An 18339-nucleotide genomic window follows, 5' to 3' on the forward strand; every position below is an offset into this window, starting at 1 on the left:
GGAAATTGGTTCAGTGACGGACACACAGAGAAAGCCAATGACGGAGGGATCGGGCCACCGTCTCGACCAATAAGAAAAGGGAGTCGCTCTGTCTCGGCTTTGCGAGGCGGAGCGCAGGTGGGTGCCTTTTGATTGACGGCGGTTTCTACTTATGGCTGGCAAAGGTGGGTTGGACCCTGAGGTCCGGGAGGTATAGCAGAGGCGGGGCTTGAAGAAAGTCAATGGTAATACAAGGGTTGGGTCTCACTCAGTGGGCGGTGTTTGATGGATAGTTGACCTTGCCAATTGAAGGTGGGCCCCGATACCCAATGGAAATGTTGTAGGCGGGGAAAACTCCGTCCCGAGGTACAAGGGGCAGCCCGAGTGGACGGTAGGGCGGTGATTGACGGCCTTCTCATCCAACCGAGGACAGCGAGAGGCCGCGCGGCGTCCCAAGAGGACGGGACTGGGGGCGGGGCCCGCCTAGGGGCGGGGAAGAGCCCGAGGAGGGGAGGGGGGTGGTAGAAGGAGCGGAGCGGCTGCTGCTCAATGGCGGAAAAGCCGCCGGTGCTCTGACCGCCTCGTCCCCCTGGCAGTTGCGGGGGAGTTTCCTGCCGGCGCGGTTGGAGTCTCTGTTTTCTCAGGGTTTGGTGGTTGGAAGATGCTCCAGAGAGACGAGGCTGCGGCGGAGGAGGTGGCGGCGGCCGAGTCGGCAGCGGCGCTGGGGTGGAGAAAAGGCGGCAGCAGCGGCGGCGGCGGCGGCGTGCGGGGCCCGACGACGGTGTAAACAGCCCCGGAGTTGTCGGAGGCGGTGGCCGAGACCCCGAGAGGGGGGAAGCGGCGGCTGGAGCCAGGGCGCGCCTCCGTGGGAAGCCTGGGCTTGGAGCGGCGGGGCTCTGCGGCGGCGTGAGCGGACGCCCTAGACCTCGCCTTCCTTCTTGGCTTCAGGTAAGGCCGCTCGGCGTCCTGCGCCAGGGGGGTCTCGCTCGAGGGCACGGCCGAGGCCCAGGACCGTTTTCGGGGTGTCGCTGAGCTCCGGCGGCGGCCTCTGCCCGCCAAGCCCTCGAGTCTCTTCCTGCGTCGCGGAGCCGAGGGCAGCGGCACGCCGGCCCTGGCTCCCGGGGAAGGCTCCTGGGTAGGCCCCTTCGCCAGCCGCCGCCTCCGCGCCCCGCCGAGGCAGCGAGAGGAGGCTTGGGGCAGGGCATTCTCCTTTGCTCCGATGCCTCGTTCGTCAAGTGCTTGCTTGCCCCTGTCCTCTGCTTCAGGCTGCGAACATCCCCAGTGAAAGCACGGGGGCAGCCCCAGGCCCTAACCTCATCCCTTCCTGGCATATGCCTATCTGAAAACACTACCTTTTCCCGTCGGGTTCCTCATCAGCTCCTGCCCTACTTTGCGCCCCACTTCACTTCCTTGTTAAATTTTCTCTCCCCCCCCCCCCCCCTTTCTGTCCCTAAGGTCTCACCATCTTCTTCCCCTTAATGTCTTGACATCGTTTCTCTTTCTCTTCTCTGCAGACTCCGGGGTTTCTCTTCCCCGCCTCCCCCCCGCAATCCTTTTCGGATGTCATTCTCTTTTGAACCAGTGAAGTTCTTAAATGAAATTTCTATCGTCTGTACTCCTATCCAGCAGAGGCCCCTTATGAGTACACTCGCCAGCTCTATGGGGAAGATCAGGTTTTAAAAATATATATATAGCTGAGCCTAACACCCCTAAAAAAAAAAAAAATATATATATATATATATATATATATTCAAATGAAGACTGTGAAAGCAACACAGAAGTAATATTTAAAATGAGGGGCTCAATGACTGCTGAAAATCCTTATTTTTTTTTTTTTTTTTTTTTTAGTTACATGACCTCTAATGTCAGATTTAGCAGAATTAGAACATTCGCCCATCTTATCTGGCAAAAATGCTTCTTAAACGTTTGATAGTGGCTCAGACTCATCAGTCTTCAAGTTGGCTTAAAAAGCAACTCGAAAACTTCAAAAACAAGACCTTGTAAGAACAGCTCGGTAGGTGTTGTGATGATGTCACAGTTAAAAGACCTTTTAAAATAGGCACCACATGTTGAATGTATCAAAATAAAGTTGGCAGGAGTCTTGTAAAAGGATTATTTAGGAATTTAAGTAGTCTTAGTGTTATATAGCTATTTTGGGAAAAACATTCTTTTTCTTTTAACAAACGTTTACAGCTCCTGTGATGTGAGAGTAACAGGTTTATTGTGGGATTAACACAGGAACTCATTTTATTTGAGCTACTGTAATTGTTCAGGGTAGAAAATATAAGTATGTTCTAGGAGATGGAGAAACGTGCCATGGACACTGAATGTTAATAGACATTATTTCATTTACTTACTTTGTTGTGCAAGAGCAGAGTTCCTATTATTGGCCTACTTTTAAATAGAGCATTTCTAAGTAAATAATGAGGCAAGTTATTCTAATTATTATAGTCCTTTCCAAATGTACAAGTTTTAAAAAAAATAGTTGAAGTTATACTGGTTAAATGGTAATTTTTTAAAGTTTATTTTTTAGGCTTCCTGAATATACAAATGTCTTAGTAGAACTTTTAAAAGAATGTAGAATAGAATTTTTTTTTTTAGTCAACAGATTTTCTTTCTGGAATAATCCTAAATTTTACTGAGCAACTTCTCTCAATATCTTCTTTGTCTCTTTTAATGCTTGTTGTTTGTGTTTTCTCCTCTTCATTTATTTTTTCCTTTCATAACATCTTATCACAGTTTCTGCAGTGTTTTTTATGTTGCAGTATCAGCATGGAGTAGTATTTTTATTTGATCTTTCATACTAATTAGCCAAGATCTATCCAGTTTCTTGTACATTAACCTTTGGATGTGTTCACGTTGTGATAATTCCCTTAGAGGTGAACAGCCGAGCTTTTAACACCTGTTTTCTTAATACTGGGTGTCTTATTTCTTTGAAGACTCCAGGAATAAGTGAAAGTCTTTTCAGTTTATCTGACAGTCATGTCACTGAATACTATTTTATGTTAGTAATCCACATATTGTAATTACCAAATTCCTTAAGATTACATCATTTGAAGGAATGGTGTAGTGTCTAGCTATTTCTAAGAACACCTGATTCACAAGTTGACATGATCAGGAAGAGTGACACCTGTTGAAAGTTTATTTTCCTTCTAGAAGCCCAGAGCATGAAATTCATGCACTTGGGGGTGGGTGTCCCTCAGCCCAGTCTGCACCCTCTCCAATTTGGGACCCCTCAGGGGAATGTCTGACTGCCACAGGATCGGGCCTAAACAACTGGCATTCGGACATCCTTCTCAATCTGGGACTGCTGGCTCCCAGCTGCTCACCTGTCTGCCAGCCTGATCACCCCCAAACCATCCCCCTGCCAGCCTGATCAATGCCTAACTGCTCTTCTGCAGGCCCAGTAACCCCCAACTGCCCTCCCCTGCCAGCCTGGTCCCACCTAACTGCCCTTCCCTGCAGGCCTGTCCCCCCCCCCCCCCCCCCACTGCCTTCCCCTTCTGGCCATCTTGTGGTGGCCATCTTGTGTGAAGGTGTGAGGGTCAATTTGTATATTAGCTCTTTATTATATAAGGTAATGTACATTTTTAATGGAGTCTTAAATTAAAATTCAATGCTGATGGTTTTTTGGCACTTTTGGAAGAGTAGAATTTGCCATGGGATAGTGAGCAATTGTGGAGATTCATTAAAAACTGGTTGAGCCAATAGTGGAAGGATTTCAAACATACCCTTGTAAATGGGTTAAAAACACTTATTGTACTTCCACATTCATTGTTTAGTTTCAAATATTATATTATATGAATATTTGTATATTATATATAATAAGTATTTTATGATATTACCTAGCATAGAGAATAATTCTAACTCTACAGTGGTCCTTCTAATATATTAATAAGGTGAATAAAATTAACTTATTAAAATATAACAAGGTATTTTGTCTCTTGTGAAATATGCCATTTACAAATTCACAGATTTTCATTTGGGAAACAGCTGGTAGTATCTGAGTTATACTAACGTGTGTTTTTTTAATTTCAAAAAAATTCATTAAAATAATATTTAGCTTAAAATATAAAATTACAGTTAGTAGTAAGAGAATTTCGGGGGAATATGGTTATTTCTGGATTTTCAGTGATGATTCTTTTTTTTTTCCCTTAAGTGAACTAATTTTAGAATTTAGAATGAAATAATACTGATTTATATTTGTTTTTATAGAATGTGTATACATGTGTGTGCGTATGTGTATATATACATCAGCAGAATTGTGGGTTAAGATAACGAATTATTTGGGCATACTGAGATAAGATTTTTATTATACAAACTGTAAACTCTGGAATTATAACCTAAAATACTTCCCATCTCACTATCCTGTATGCATATTAAACAGTGAAAGTAAAGTAGGGTAGATTTTGGAAATACTGGTTTTTGTAGTGTTTGCTTGATTGCCGTAAAATTTATGATAGCTTATTAGTTTCTAGTATCTGCTCTAACAAATATGGGTAAAGAAAAGGTACATAATCTGTCTTTTTTTTTTTTTTTTTTTGTTATCATATGTTTACATAAAATAACTTTTGCCCTGGCCAGTTAGTTCGGTTGGTTACAGTGTCATTCCAATCCACCAAAGTTGTGGGTTTGATCCCTGGCACATACAAGAGTCAACCAATGGCCTCACAGGTGTGGCTCAGTAGTTGAGTGTCAACCTATGAACCAGGAGGTCACAGATCAGTTCCCAGATAGAGCGCATGCCTGGGCTGTAGACTGGATCCCCATTTGGGGGGCCATGCAGGAGGCAGCCAATCAATGATTCTCATCATTAATGTTTTTATTTCTTCCTCTCCCTTTCTCTTTGAAATCAATAAAAATATATTAAAGAAAATTAACCAGTGAATGCATAGATAAGTGGAACAACAAATCATTGTTTCTCCATTTCTCTCTCAAATCAATTAGAAGATAAAAACAATATTTGTTCTTTTTGATTAATTTAAGTGTACTAGTATCTAATCAACTATAATATTTTAAGTTAATGTATTTAGATGTTTAACGGTTTAATATTTAAAGCTCAGTTTACCAATTAAAGCTTTTATAACCTACTTAATAGTTTATTATTCACTTGCTAATAAAATGGATTCAAAATTTTCTTTTGGGGTATGTTGAAATTCAAGATTATATTTATTAGCTTTAAATTGATTTGTTTCTTAAAAATTAAATATCTTAAAGTTTAGAAATGTAACACTAGTTGGAAACTTGTTTTGTATCCTTTGAACAAAAGATCAACTGTGATGTGATAGTTAATGGAGAGAGAGAGACAAACCTTTGCAGACTTCTATTGGATAGTAAGGAACTTATCTTTACTCTTAGTTATTTGACCAATTATTGGTGATATAGGAAGGATAAGACCTGTTGGTAGTATTGCTGTGCTCTCTATGTAGAATGTCCTCCAGTTAAAAATAGGTTGTGAATGAAAAGTGCATTTGTATGATAGAAACATGAAAAACCATTTCCTTCAGGAACACTTTCATAATGTGGTTATCAGATATATAATCAAATTTATGATGAAAAACAAGTGAATAATTTTGTTTATAGATAGTACATATAGTAGTCTCCCCATATCCACGGTTTTGCTTTTCCCAATTTCAATTAAATGGAAAATAACAAACAATATTAAATGGAAAATTCCAGAAATAATTCATAAGTTTTAAATTACACACTATTATGAGTAGGGTGATTAAAGCTGGACCCATTTCCTGGTACTATGTAAATTACCCTTTTATCCATCATATCCACATAACTTCATTTCATCCCAAAGGCACTTTATCATTTCACATCACATTAGAAGGATGAACTCAGTACAATATGATAGTTTGAGAAAGAGATCACACTCATAACTTTTATTACAGTATATTGTTATAATTGTTCAATTGTTAATCTCTTACTGTGCGTAATTTATAAATTAAACTTTAAAATACATATGTATGGTAGGAAAAGTGCACACATATATGAGTCAGTACTATTTGCGGCTTCAGATATCCACTGAGATCCATTGATCTTCCACTGGTCAAGGGAGACTACTGTACCTGAGAAGAAGCAGGTTTGATAAAGGGTATATAAGAAGTTCTGAAGGATTTCAGAGCACTTCAAAACTTGAGAGTAATGTCACTGATTCTTAAATCTCATTTCATTTTATTTTCTTGATGCAGATACATATAGAAATGTACTCCCAACATTGAAAAGAGATAGTTAATAGATATGAGTAGGAGAATATATCAATAGATAGGAGTATCCATATTGCTCATGGATGCTTAACCTTTCTTGGCAAAGAGTTTTGCTTTTCCCCTCTTATAATTAAAGCAGTCAACTCCGAGTTAACTGGTGTTATCTGCTGTACACAGTGACCCTTCTTTATCCGTTACAAAGAGGAAATAATTAACTCAGAACAACTCTAAATAATAGACTATATGGGAGGGGAGATCAAGTATAGATATGAGAGGTTTCCAATTACTTTTACTTACTCCAGGCTAGCAATCCACAGGAAAGTGCAGAATTCAGCATACTTTAATAGTATTTGGTTTATAGGTAACTTCTACCCCCAATCATTATTTTTACATTTATTGATTGCCTTCTAATATGCAAGGCACTTATTCCAGGCTGGAGACTGCACAAAACAGACAAAATCTCTGCCATCATAGATATTCCATTTGATAACAAACACTCTTCCTTAATTTATATTACAACTGTTTCTTTGTGGTGGCTTAAATTAAGATTGGAAAATTTGGGATCTGTGGTATTTTCTGAACTACTTAAAAGCTGTAATTGGAACTTCACTTGAAAAAAAATGTTTTTATTGATTTCAGAGAAAGGAAGGGAGAGGGAAAGGTGGAAATATTCGTGGGCTGCTTCCTACATGCCCCCTACTGGAGATCGAACCCAAAATCCAGGCATGTGTTCTTACTAGGAATCAAACTTGGTGCCTGGGACAACACTCAACCAACTGAACATCATTGGCCAGACAGAAATTCACCATTTTTAACAAGAGAGAAAAAGAAGCATTTTTCTGTAACTGGACAAAAACTGAAATATAAACAGAGAAAGTAGGAAGGGGGAAATATTGTTCTACTTAAGATTAAAAATAGAGCCCTGGCCAGTGATGTGGCTCCATTGGTTGGGCATCATCATTCCATGCACTGAGAGGCTGGTGGCTTGGTTCCCAGTCAGAGCACATGCCTGGGTTGCAGGCTCTGTCCCCAGTAGGGATCTTACACTCTCATGTCGATGTTTCTCTCAAAAAATCAATAAAAAATACTTTTAAAAAAGCCAGAGGTAGAAAAAAGATTGCTGTCTTAGGCATGAAGAAAGCTGGGGGCTTCAGGTGTTTCCATTTACTGTTAGCCTTGAGTAGATGAGTTCCTGGGCAGTAGAATTGGAGAAAAGGTGTAATAATGGGAGAAGCGTAACCAGAATTTTTAACACATGTGGCCTGAATGACTTGCGACATACATATAAAATATATGTTGTTATTTGTGTTTGGAAAAGACCCTGTTTCTGATCTTAGTACTATATAGCTGAAAATTGTCTGAAAAAACTGATTTGTGACAACTACTTCTATTCTCTGGTTATTTGGCAATCCTGATGAAGATAGCCGATGGAGCCAACCTGACTTAGTTTATTGTGCTCAAATTGGTCTGTCTGTATATTTGCCAATGCTTCCCTTAATTCCATAACTGGTTTATTACTCGAAGTTCTACTTTTGTTTTCCTGCATTGTAAATTTTTGCATGAGGATGTCTTATGGCATTTAACTACCAAGCAGATGCTTAGTTTTTTCTTTTTGTTCTATAACTTTCCCAGTGATGGTCCAGCCTGGTAAAGATACCTCCTCCTGAGTGCACACAAACATTGCACACTTAAGTGTGAGAGATCTTTGGTCTTTGTTTTTATTTTAATGCATAATGGGTTTTTTTTCATTTGTGAATCATTGAGTCAGGGTGTCATGTGATCTTGCTTGTTGCAGTAAACAGATGTTTTTAAGCAAAGCAACTGTATTTCAGTGCCCCAATATAAAAATGAACAGTAGTACCATTCACAACCTAAGAGACCTATATTATAGCACCCAAAGAAGGCTTCGAATTACTAGTTTCACATTTAGTATATTTTTATAACTGTATCACTTTTATAAGTACTCTCATGGCCTGGCCAGTGTAGCTCAGTGGTTGAGTGTCAACCTATGAACCAGGAGGCCATATGTCAATTATTAGTCATGGCACATTCTCATGTTTCAGGCTCAATCCCCAGTTAAGGGCATGCTGCTCAATGGTTCTCATCATTGATGTGTCTATCTCCCCTCTCTTTTCCCCTCTGAAATCAATTAAAAAAAATTTTTTTTAAATTAAAAAATTTTAAAACGTTAATGTGGTGCTAAGTTTGGTCACAGAGTTGAGGTGATGACTGCTACATGTCTCAGTGGACAAGGAAAATTTTCTCTTTTGTAATTACCAGGTTACTCATGGCATGTTTTGTTACCATTGCAAATTATTTCTCCTTCAGACTTCCACTTAATGATTTTTTAAAGCTGGATTTTCACTGAGTCAAACTGGTTCATTGGCTACATTTGGCCTGCTGCCAGTTTTTGTAAATAAAGTTTTATTGGAACACAGCGATGTTCATTTGTTTACATATTTATGATTGCATTTCCACTACTGTGGCAGGATTAAGTGATTGTGACAGAAACCCTATGGCCCTGCAAAGCTCCAAATATATATTACTTAAGAAAATTTGCTGGCTCTATCTGTACATACTGTTTCCTTTTTCTCATTGTAGTGGTAAGTGATTGTATAAAATTGGCGTTTATGTATTTGGTGTTTATATGTAATTTTTCTTGCACTCTGTAATATTATTCAAAGTATACCGTATTTTTCGGACCATAAGACGCACCGGACTATAAGATGCACCAGTTTTTAGAGAAGGGAAATGAAGAAAAAAAGATTCTGAAACAAATAGTGTCCTAAAATATTTTATGTGCATTAAAACCCAACATCACAGTCATAAACACATGTAATCAACCCTGTAAAGTAAACAGCAGCATTTAGAACCACTTTAGAGCCGGGCAAGCACACAGAGACCACACAGAGCCGGGCAAGTAAAAAAACTTTTTTTTTAAAGTATATGTGTAGGCTATATTTGGACCATAAGACGCAGGGACTTTTCCCCCCCACTTCTGGGGGGAAAAAAGTGCGTCTTATGGTCCGAAAAATACGGTAATTGCTTTTAACATGGTTGAAATTGTGAAGGTTTTGCTTATGTCCCCCAAACCATCTATATTAATAATAGCCTAAATGGCATCATGCCCTCACATCGTCACAAAATGGCCATCACAAGATGTCTGCGTGTGCAGTGGAGGGGGGCCTGGTGGCCACTCCATGCAGTGCGGCCTGCGAGTCTCGTGGTTCTGCAAGGCATGGAGGAGGCGGGTCCTGGCAGGGGAGGGCAGTTGGGGGCAATCAGGCCCTGGCAGAGGCGGGCAGTTGGAGGCAATCAGGCCCTGGCAGGGGAGGGCAGTTGTGGGTGATCAAGTTGGCAGGAAAGGGCAATTGGGGAAAATCAGGCTGGCATGGGAGCAGTTAGGGGGTAATCAGGCTGGCAGGCAGGTGAGTTGTTGGGAGCCAGTAGTCCCGGATTGTGAGAGGGATGTCCCACAGGGATCAGGCCTGAACCGGCAGTCAAACATCCCCCCCAAAGGGTCCCAGGTTGGAGAGGGTGCAGGCCAGGCTGAGGGACACACCCCTCTGTGCACAAATTTTGTGCACTTGGCCTCTAGTAAAAAATATAAAGTTAATGTTAAACATGATATACAAATTCATGTATTAAGAACATAGCAGTCATAAAAATGTTGTAAGGAATAATGAATACCAAAGTATAGTTGAAGCCCTTCTATATATAATCTTGCTGTATTCCATCCTTTCTTTCCTGTTATCCTAAATTTTGTGCCTACCCTCACATATATATGACCACCATGTAAGTATATTGTATCTATGCTTATTTTTTAATTTGGAAAAATACTTATTTTTTTTTTAGTTTTTTTTCTTTATTGATTAAAGTATTACATATGTGTTCTTAGCCTCCCATTAACCCCCCCCCCCTTTGTATCTATGTTTGAATAACATAGTAGTACTGTTTTAAGAGATTTTGTAGTGTTTGTACTTGATCAAATTTGGAATATCTTGTTTTTTACATTTTCGTTAAACATTTTTATGAAGTTTTTGTTGCTCTATTCCTTTTTTAAATACATATATATTACATAGTATTCCATTGTATGATTATAATACATTTTGTTTAAGTTCTTTGGATGGGCATTTGAATTATTTTTGTGATTAAAACAGTGGTGCTAAAACATGTATGTTTGTGTGACAGTTTCTCCACAGCACATACTTAGGAGTATAATTGTTGAATTGCAAGCTAGTCTCATCTTACAGTTTACCTAGATATTTCCAAATTTCTCTCCAAAGTACCAGTTTGTATTTCCAGCAGTGGTATGTAAAACTTTCTGTTGCTCTCTGTCATTATCAGTGCTGACCTGTGTAAATACAATGTCAGCCATTCATGTAACTTAAATTTTTCTAGGTCCACATAAACAAAAAAGGAACAAGCCAAGTTGATTGTAATGTAGTTTATTTAATCTGATACATCAAAACAATTTCAGCAAAAATTGATGTTATTGCACTCTTTTCCTATTAAATCTTTGAAATATTGTATGACGAAGTCCAAGCAAGGCATCTTTAGCCCTTGCTTCATCTCAGGTAGTCAAATACAGATAGGACATGAACTCCCTCTGATTTCAGCAACATTAGCTGAAATATTTATTGTATGGTTGAGGGAAAAATTCTCTTACCGAAGCATACTAGTATTAAGCTTTCAATGGGACATGAGAAGGTAGCTGGTGACATATTTGCGCAATACCTACAGTGGTTTCTTTAGGTGCTTTCAAACCTCAGAGGAACTGGAGTTTTTAGAAGTCATGGAAGCAATAAAAAGGAACAAACTGATAATAAACACAACATGGATGGATCTCAGAAACATGCTAACTGAAAGAAGCCAGATACAAAGGAAGGAGTACATAATGTATGGTTTCATTTACATGAAATTCTAGAAAAGGCAAAACTGTTCTACTAACAGCACATCAGTGGTTACCTAAGCCTGGATGATGGTGAGGTGGGCTTCAAAGGGTCATGAAGGAATTTTTTCAAGTGATAGGAATGTTCTGTGTCTTTATTGTTGCGATGGTTGTACAAGTGTATAATCAGAACTTAATCAAACTACACACACATAAAATGAGTGCATTTTATTATATGGAAAGCAACAATAGCCAGGAAGTCTTAAGCAACAATGGAAAGTAAAATGGAATTTTATGGATTGGACTCCAGTCTGAGGTTTTTGTAGTGAATTGGCCTTTTTTCACAGTAAAGCTATCCAACACTGTTGATACCCCTTATGTGTCTGACCAAGTTATAAGAGATGATAATTCAGATAAATGGCAGTGATTTTGCTATATTTGAAATAAAAGCAAATATACATTTATATAAAATCAACTAAAATATTCTGATAATATGTAGTTAAGTAAAGTGTTGTTTTCTTGGTTTACTAGTTTTAGAAGCCATTGAACCTTAGTCAGGATAGCTCAGTTGGTTGGGCATTGTCGTGTGCACCAAATGGTTGCTGGTTTGATTCCTGGTCAGGGCACATGCCTGGGTTGTGGGCTCATTCTCAGTAGTGGTTATGCAGGAGGCAGCCTATTGATGTTTTGCTGTCACATTGTTGTTTCTCTCCCTCTTCCTTGCTCTGTAAACATCATTTTAAAAAAAAGAAGAAGCCATTGAAAGGATTTCAGGAGTGAAACAGTTATTAAAGAATATTTAAATATAGCTAAGCCTAGTTGGAAAAACTTGGTAGTTTAAGATGTTATCCATAGAATAATCAATCATTCTATAACATCAGATATTTTCTTAACTGTCAACTTATTTATGGGTAGTTGATCCTGGAACATACTATAAATATTTTCTCAATTTGAATACATTGGATTTTATTTATGTAGTATTAGGTTGGTTATGATTGACTAAGGTGTATGTTTTGTGGATTATAATGGTAATGATAATACTTTTAAAGCACTTAATTTATGGGTGCTTTTATTACTCTTTTAGAAATAATTTGGTCAGAGTTACATAGTAAGTAGTCAAGCTGGCAATTGAATTCAAGTCTATTTTGTGCTAAAGCCCGTACCTTAAAAAGAAGAAGTCTTGGAAGGGAGAGTGGTGGCGTAAAAGAGAGGAAATGGCTTAGTGTTTCTCTAAATTCTATGACCCATGCTAAGTGCTCCTTTGATTCCCAAGAATCTGGTGTTTCTAGCTTTTGACAATCCAAGATGGATCTGAGCTAATGGCCCTGATGGCTATTGAGAATGAGGTTTCTTTGCCGAGACCGGTTTGGCTCAATGGATAGAGCGTCGGCTTGGGGACTGAAGGGACCCGGGTTCGATTCCGGTCAAGGGCATGTACCTTGGTTGCGGGCATATCCCCAGTAGGGGGTGTGCAAGAGGCAGCTGATCGATGACTCTCTCTCATCGATGTTTCTAGCTCTCTATCTCTATCCCTTCCTCTCTGTACAAAATCAATAAAATATATTTAAAAAAAAGAAAAAAAAAAGAATGAGGTTTCTGCTCTTCCCAATGTAATTTCTCCAGTATTCTCATTCAGGAGACCCTTTCTCATTTTCTTCCTCATCCTCACTCCTAACATCCTTATCTCAAGTCTGGTTCCTCTGGAGGGCCTTATATGGGAACAATATTTCCTGAGGTCTTGCATGTTCATAGAGTGTGTTTATATTTTATACTTGAAAGTCAACTTTTTGGATGTAAATTTTGTGATATTGATTTTCTTTCCTTGCATGGAGCATTGTTCTGGAGCATTGTTTTCTGGCATAAAAGCATTGCTGTCAAAGTTTAATGACAATCTGATAGAGCCTGAGGTCATATTAGTCACAGTTCAGGTAAGCATGTGGTCTAATTTTTATAACACACTATACATATCCAAACAGTGATAGATTTTTGTTTTTCTCATTAAATTTGCAGCTAAAGCAAATGCCAGTGACAACAAAGCTATTTCTATTTTTTGACCTACTTTTTCCTCGTCGTAGAGCCAGGGGAGTGGTCTGTTGTCCTAAATTTGAAATCTCTAGCCACGCTTTTGAGTTAAAACAAAAACATCTAAGTTATTCTGATACATGGTGAACCTTATTTACCATAAATTAATTTCACAAAATCTGTGACTGGCTTGATTTGTTTTCATCAGCTAATCTAGAAATATACTTTTCAACCATTGAAGGATCCTTAAAATGTCTAGCATAATCCCGTTAGTAACATCTCTTTATTATTGGATCTAGGAGTGGCAATGCCTAATTATCTATGATACTAAAAACAAAAGTGTCGATTTAACAATTAAGTAAATTCTTTTAACTTTTTCTATTATTATTTTTAAAAATCTAAGTAAATGCCACTCATACTACAATACACCAGAGTTGATTTGGAAGAATAGAGAACTTGATTTAATACTGAGAGCATTAAGAATTATAGGGAAGAATAGAGCCACATGTTCTGTTTCTGTGAGTTTAATGAAGGGGGAGAGTATTCTTTGCTTCTCAGCAGATATTTGTGAAAGAATATGCTCTGAATAGCTCTGGGTTGGTATTAGTACTACTTTTCAAGCATCATTTTAAGTATGATGAATATGGATTTTACTACTATTAGAGGCCCAGTGCATGGATTCGTTTACATTGAAAGGAAATTAATTAGAAGGTGGCCTGCAGGGTGGGACTGGTTGAGACTGGCCAGATACATCCTGGAGCCAACCTCCTGAGGTCCCTCCCTGGCCAGCTGCACCTGGGGCGGTGCCAGGGCTCAAAGGCATCTGTGGAGTGAGTGGGGTCACTCCGGCAGACAGGGTCCCTCCTCCTGGCCTGCATGGATCCGGCCGAAACCAGAAGTCTGACATCCCCTGAGGGGTCCCAGAGTTAGAGAGGGCACTCTGAAAGTTGCTGTTGCTCGACAGCTCCTGTGTTGAGCACCTGCCTCCTGGTCAGTGTGCGTCACATCTACCAGCCAGTTGGCCAGTCACTTAGCCTTTTATATATGTAGATTATTAACTTTTATGACATGTTATACTAGTAAAAACGTGTACTAGTAAATCTGGGCATTGTATCTAGCAACAAGCTGGTAGTGAGGAGTACTTAGTTATTACGTTATAGAAACATTTCTTGATAACCCTTAGGAAAAAATTACATGGCCTAATTAAAATTTGAAACTAGAAAAAGGTACTCTTGCCCAAACCGGTTTGGCTCAGTGGCTAGAGCATTGGCCTGCAGACTAAAGGGTCCCAGGTTCAATTCTGGTCAAGGGCATGTACCTTGGATGCGGGCACATCCCCAGTAGGAGGTGTGCAGGAGGCAGCTGATCGATATTTCTAACTCTTAATTTCTCTCTGTAAAAAATCAATAAAATATATATATATATTTTAAAAATAAAAGAAAAAGGTACTCTTCTAAGCATTTCATGTGTATTAACTTTTACAATTCTGGTAACACTCTGAGGGTATTCTCCACATTTTATCGCCACTGAGGCACAAAAAGATAAGTGACTTGACCAAAGTCATTTAGAGTGTAGGAGATAAATGCAAACAAATCTAGACAGTGTGGCTTTGGAGCCCGTGCTTTTAACTGCAAGTAGGTAGGCTAAAATACATCTCTTATATTAAGAGATTTTTAGCTGAGAATTTTCTAGACTTTAGGAAACCTGGATCATTTGACTCAGAAATGTCAGTGATTCTTAACCTCAAAGTAAAGTGTTTAAAAGTTTAGGGTGCCTAATCAGGGATATAGGGCTATACAATCACAACATAAAGTTAAAATTGTGTGCTGTTTCTGCTCTTTTTTTTTCCTGCTACAAATAAAAAATTTTTAGTATTCTGGTTAAAGATAACATACCATACTGCTGTTGTGAATAGTATAATTACTATTTGTTATCAGCAAGTATGTTTCTCTTAAATTTGTTTTGCCTTAGGTTTCTTCCTTTCTAAATGCCTTCCTCCCCCCATGATAACCAACTTTTTAAATTCAGAGAAACATGCTTCATATTTTACAATGGAAAGCTGTAAGAAAATATGGTTAATTTAATTTTACTTTGCTGATCTCTGGAGTTTATACAGCTCAGTAAAAATACTTTTATATGTAACCATTTTTAAAAATTTATATGAGCGCAATTCAAAATAAATGGCATAAAAGGTTTATAATGAGGAAAACAAATCGTGTTCTCTGAAACAATAGTTTTTCGTATTATCTATGGACTCTCTGGTAACTGCATTATCTTTAACAAATATGTTTATACAACTGCCTGGCCATTATTGCTCAGTGGTGAGCATCAATCTATGAACTGAGAGGTTATGGTTCACTTCCTGGTCAGGGCACATTCCCCGGGTTGCCTGCTGGATTCTCATTAAGGGGGTGTGCAGGAGGAGGTGGCCAATTAATGATTCTCTTGTCATTGATGTTTCTATCTCTCCTCTCCCTTCTGCTCTGAAATCAGTAAAACAAAATATCTTTTTAAATTTTAAAAAATGTATATACAACTAACTAACAATTTTTTTAAAGATGTTATTTGATTTTCTGCGGAACTTCAAAGGAATTTTCTATTACCTAGTTTTACTGATGGGAAGTTCCATGCAATTTGGATTATTATTTTTTATGTAGATGACTTTCCATCTCCATTCTTAACCCGAAAAGCTTTTTTATTTATTTATTTATTTTACTTATTTATTTTTAAAATATACTTTATTGATTTTTTTACAGAGAGGACGGGGGAAGGATAGAGAGTTAGAAACATCGATGAGAGAAAAACATCGGTCAGCTGCCTCCTGCATAACCCCTATTGGGGATGTGCCTGCAACCAAGGTACATGCCCTTGACCAGAATCGAACCTGGGACCTTTCAGTCCACAGGATCACGCTCTGTCCACTGAGCCAAATCTAGAAAAAGAGGCAAAGGAACAGAGTCCAACCACATCCCCACAATAGCTTCTGAAGCACATGTCAGTGCAGATTTGTTTTGAAAAGAATTTCAGGTCTGTTTCAGGTAAACTCCTTTGACTGTCAATCTCAGTGCAAAGACCTTAAAATGAAAACTTCCCATTTGTTTGCCACACAAGGATCCAACAAGAGATACAAATCAAACTTGATTGGAAAATGCCCCCTTTTACCACGGGGAAAGGCTCAATGGATGCATTAACACACAGAACTTTCCAGGAATCAAGTTGTCTGTGACTTCACAAAATGAAAAACACCAAGTAATATTTGCAACTGTAGAAAAAATAGTACTTAATGCCCTGACCAATGTGGCTTCATTGGTTAGAGCGTTGTCCCTTGGTTTATTCTTTCATCATCCATCATTAGATACTTAGTTGCTTTGTTGTCTTGGCTATCTATACTAATAAAAGGGTAATATGGAAATTATACTGGGAGACCTTCCGGACAAAGTCATAGTGTCAGGGCCCAGGCAGAGGCAGTTAGGGCCAATCAGGCCAGCAGGGGAGGGCAATTGAGGGCAATCAGACTGACAAGGGGGGCAGTTGGGGACCAGCAGGCTGACTAGGGGTAGTGGGTGGGGGTGGCGGTGGGCAGTTGGAAAGAAGGCCGGCAGGCAGAATGGTTAGGTGCGATCAGGCAGGCAGGCAGGTGAGCGGTTAGGAGCCAGCAGTCCTGGATTGCAAGAGGGATATCCAATTGCCGGTTTAGGTCCGATCCCACAGGGACATTCCCTGAGGGTCCCAGATTGGAGAGGGTGAAGGCCAGGGTGAGGGACAGATTTTGTTTGTTTGTTTGAAGGATTACAAATAGTACATATGTCTCCTTTTTCCCCCCTTTAACCTCCCCCAGCCTCCTCTTACCCCCCCCCCCCCCATATGCCTTCACCTACTTCCCCTCCCCCGTGTCTTGTATCCATTGGTTATGTTTATATGCATGCATACAAATCCTTCGGTTGATCTCTTACAACACCCCCCCTCCCCAACCTCCCTTGCCTTCCCACTGTAGTTTGACAGTCTGTTCAATGGTTCTTTATCTCTATAACTATTTCCCCCTCATTTCTTTTCTTTGAAAAATCTTGTAACTGCAGGCTAGAAATAAACATAAAATAACAAAAAACATTTGAGTCCCAATTTCAGTGCCCAACAGTTCAGAGACCCAGTTTCAATGTCAAATAGTTCCTTATGTGTGCATGTCAGCAGTGATATCTGGATGATGGACAGATGGTGGCAATGCAGGTCTGACCCTCTCTGGTTTGGTCCTGGGCAACTTGCAGCAACGCACAGCTGCCGACTGCTAGTGTGGCCAGGTGTCGTCAGCTTTTTCCATCTCTGGGCTGCTTGAGGGACAGATATTGACATTATGATTCATTAACAGTAGCAAAATTACAGTTATGAAATAGCAATGAAAATAATTTTATGGTTGGGGGTCACCACGACATGAGAAATATATTAAAGGGCCGAGGCATTAGAAAGGTTGAGAACCACTGGCTTAGATGCTGAACTCACCCAGCTGCAACATGGAACCAGTGGCCTGCTAGAACCCTCTCTGCACCATTTCCAGAAATGGCTGAAGGGGTAGGGGATTTTGGAACCTGAGAAATGTAACTCCACACCAGTAAAGCCTTTTTTCCACACGCAAATCTTAGAAAATGCATTTTTTGGAGATATAGCAAAAACCTTACTTTCACAAGTGACAAGAGAACTTAATGCTCTAGTAACAGTGGCACACCTCTTATTTCACTTTCTCTCTCTTAAGTTTTTATTGTTGTTTGTTTTATAATTTTAAAATATTCCACAACTATATTTTGAGTGGTGTATTAGGAGGGATGAGTGATAATTATGACTGTGTTTAATTTGTTTTGAGTTAAGGAAATCATTTATATAGGTTACTATATCAATATGAATGATCATTTTCATTATAAAAATATTTCACTAAAGAATTATATACCATAGGACATTTGTTTGTGTACAAATCATTATTTGCCAATAATATAGAAGTACTTTATATTGCATTTTGAGAAAATATTGAAATTTTAAATTTCATGTCTTGTTTCGTGTAGCACTTTTGAAACTTTTCTCTCCTTTGCCTGGCCCCCCCTGCCCCCCTTTTTGTTGTTGTTAAATAAGTTTGTATTGATTTGAGAGAGAGAACACGAGAAAGGGAGGGAGAGAGATAAATCAGTTTGAAACATCAACATCAATTGTCTGCCTCTTGCAAGTCCAGCATGAAGGGGTCAAGCCTGCAAC

At 39.2% G+C, this 18339-nt stretch overlaps 1 protein-coding gene and 1 pseudogene across 8 annotated transcripts in view; both read left to right on the forward strand.

Moving 5' to 3' along the window:
- Nucleotides 1-389: 389 nt before the first annotated feature.
- On the forward strand, nucleotides 390-927 carry LOC118717750 (annotated as a pseudogene).
- PPM1B (protein phosphatase, Mg2+/Mn2+ dependent 1B) overlaps nucleotides 796-18339 on the forward strand; it is a 67912-nt gene continuing 50368 nt past the window's right edge. For all 8 annotated transcript variants that reach the window (XM_036435192.2, XM_036435194.2, XM_036435193.2 and 5 more), the window contains exon 1: nucleotides 796-927. The gene's annotated coding sequence lies outside the window, so the exon portion shown is untranslated. The remainder of the gene's footprint in view (nucleotides 928-18339) is intronic.

The sequence above is a fragment of the Pipistrellus kuhlii genome, unplaced genomic scaffold (assembly GCF_014108245.1).
Source record: "Pipistrellus kuhlii isolate mPipKuh1 unplaced genomic scaffold, mPipKuh1.p scaffold_m20_p_13, whole genome shotgun sequence".
Lineage (NCBI taxonomy): Eukaryota > Metazoa > Chordata > Mammalia > Chiroptera > Vespertilionidae > Pipistrellus > Pipistrellus kuhlii.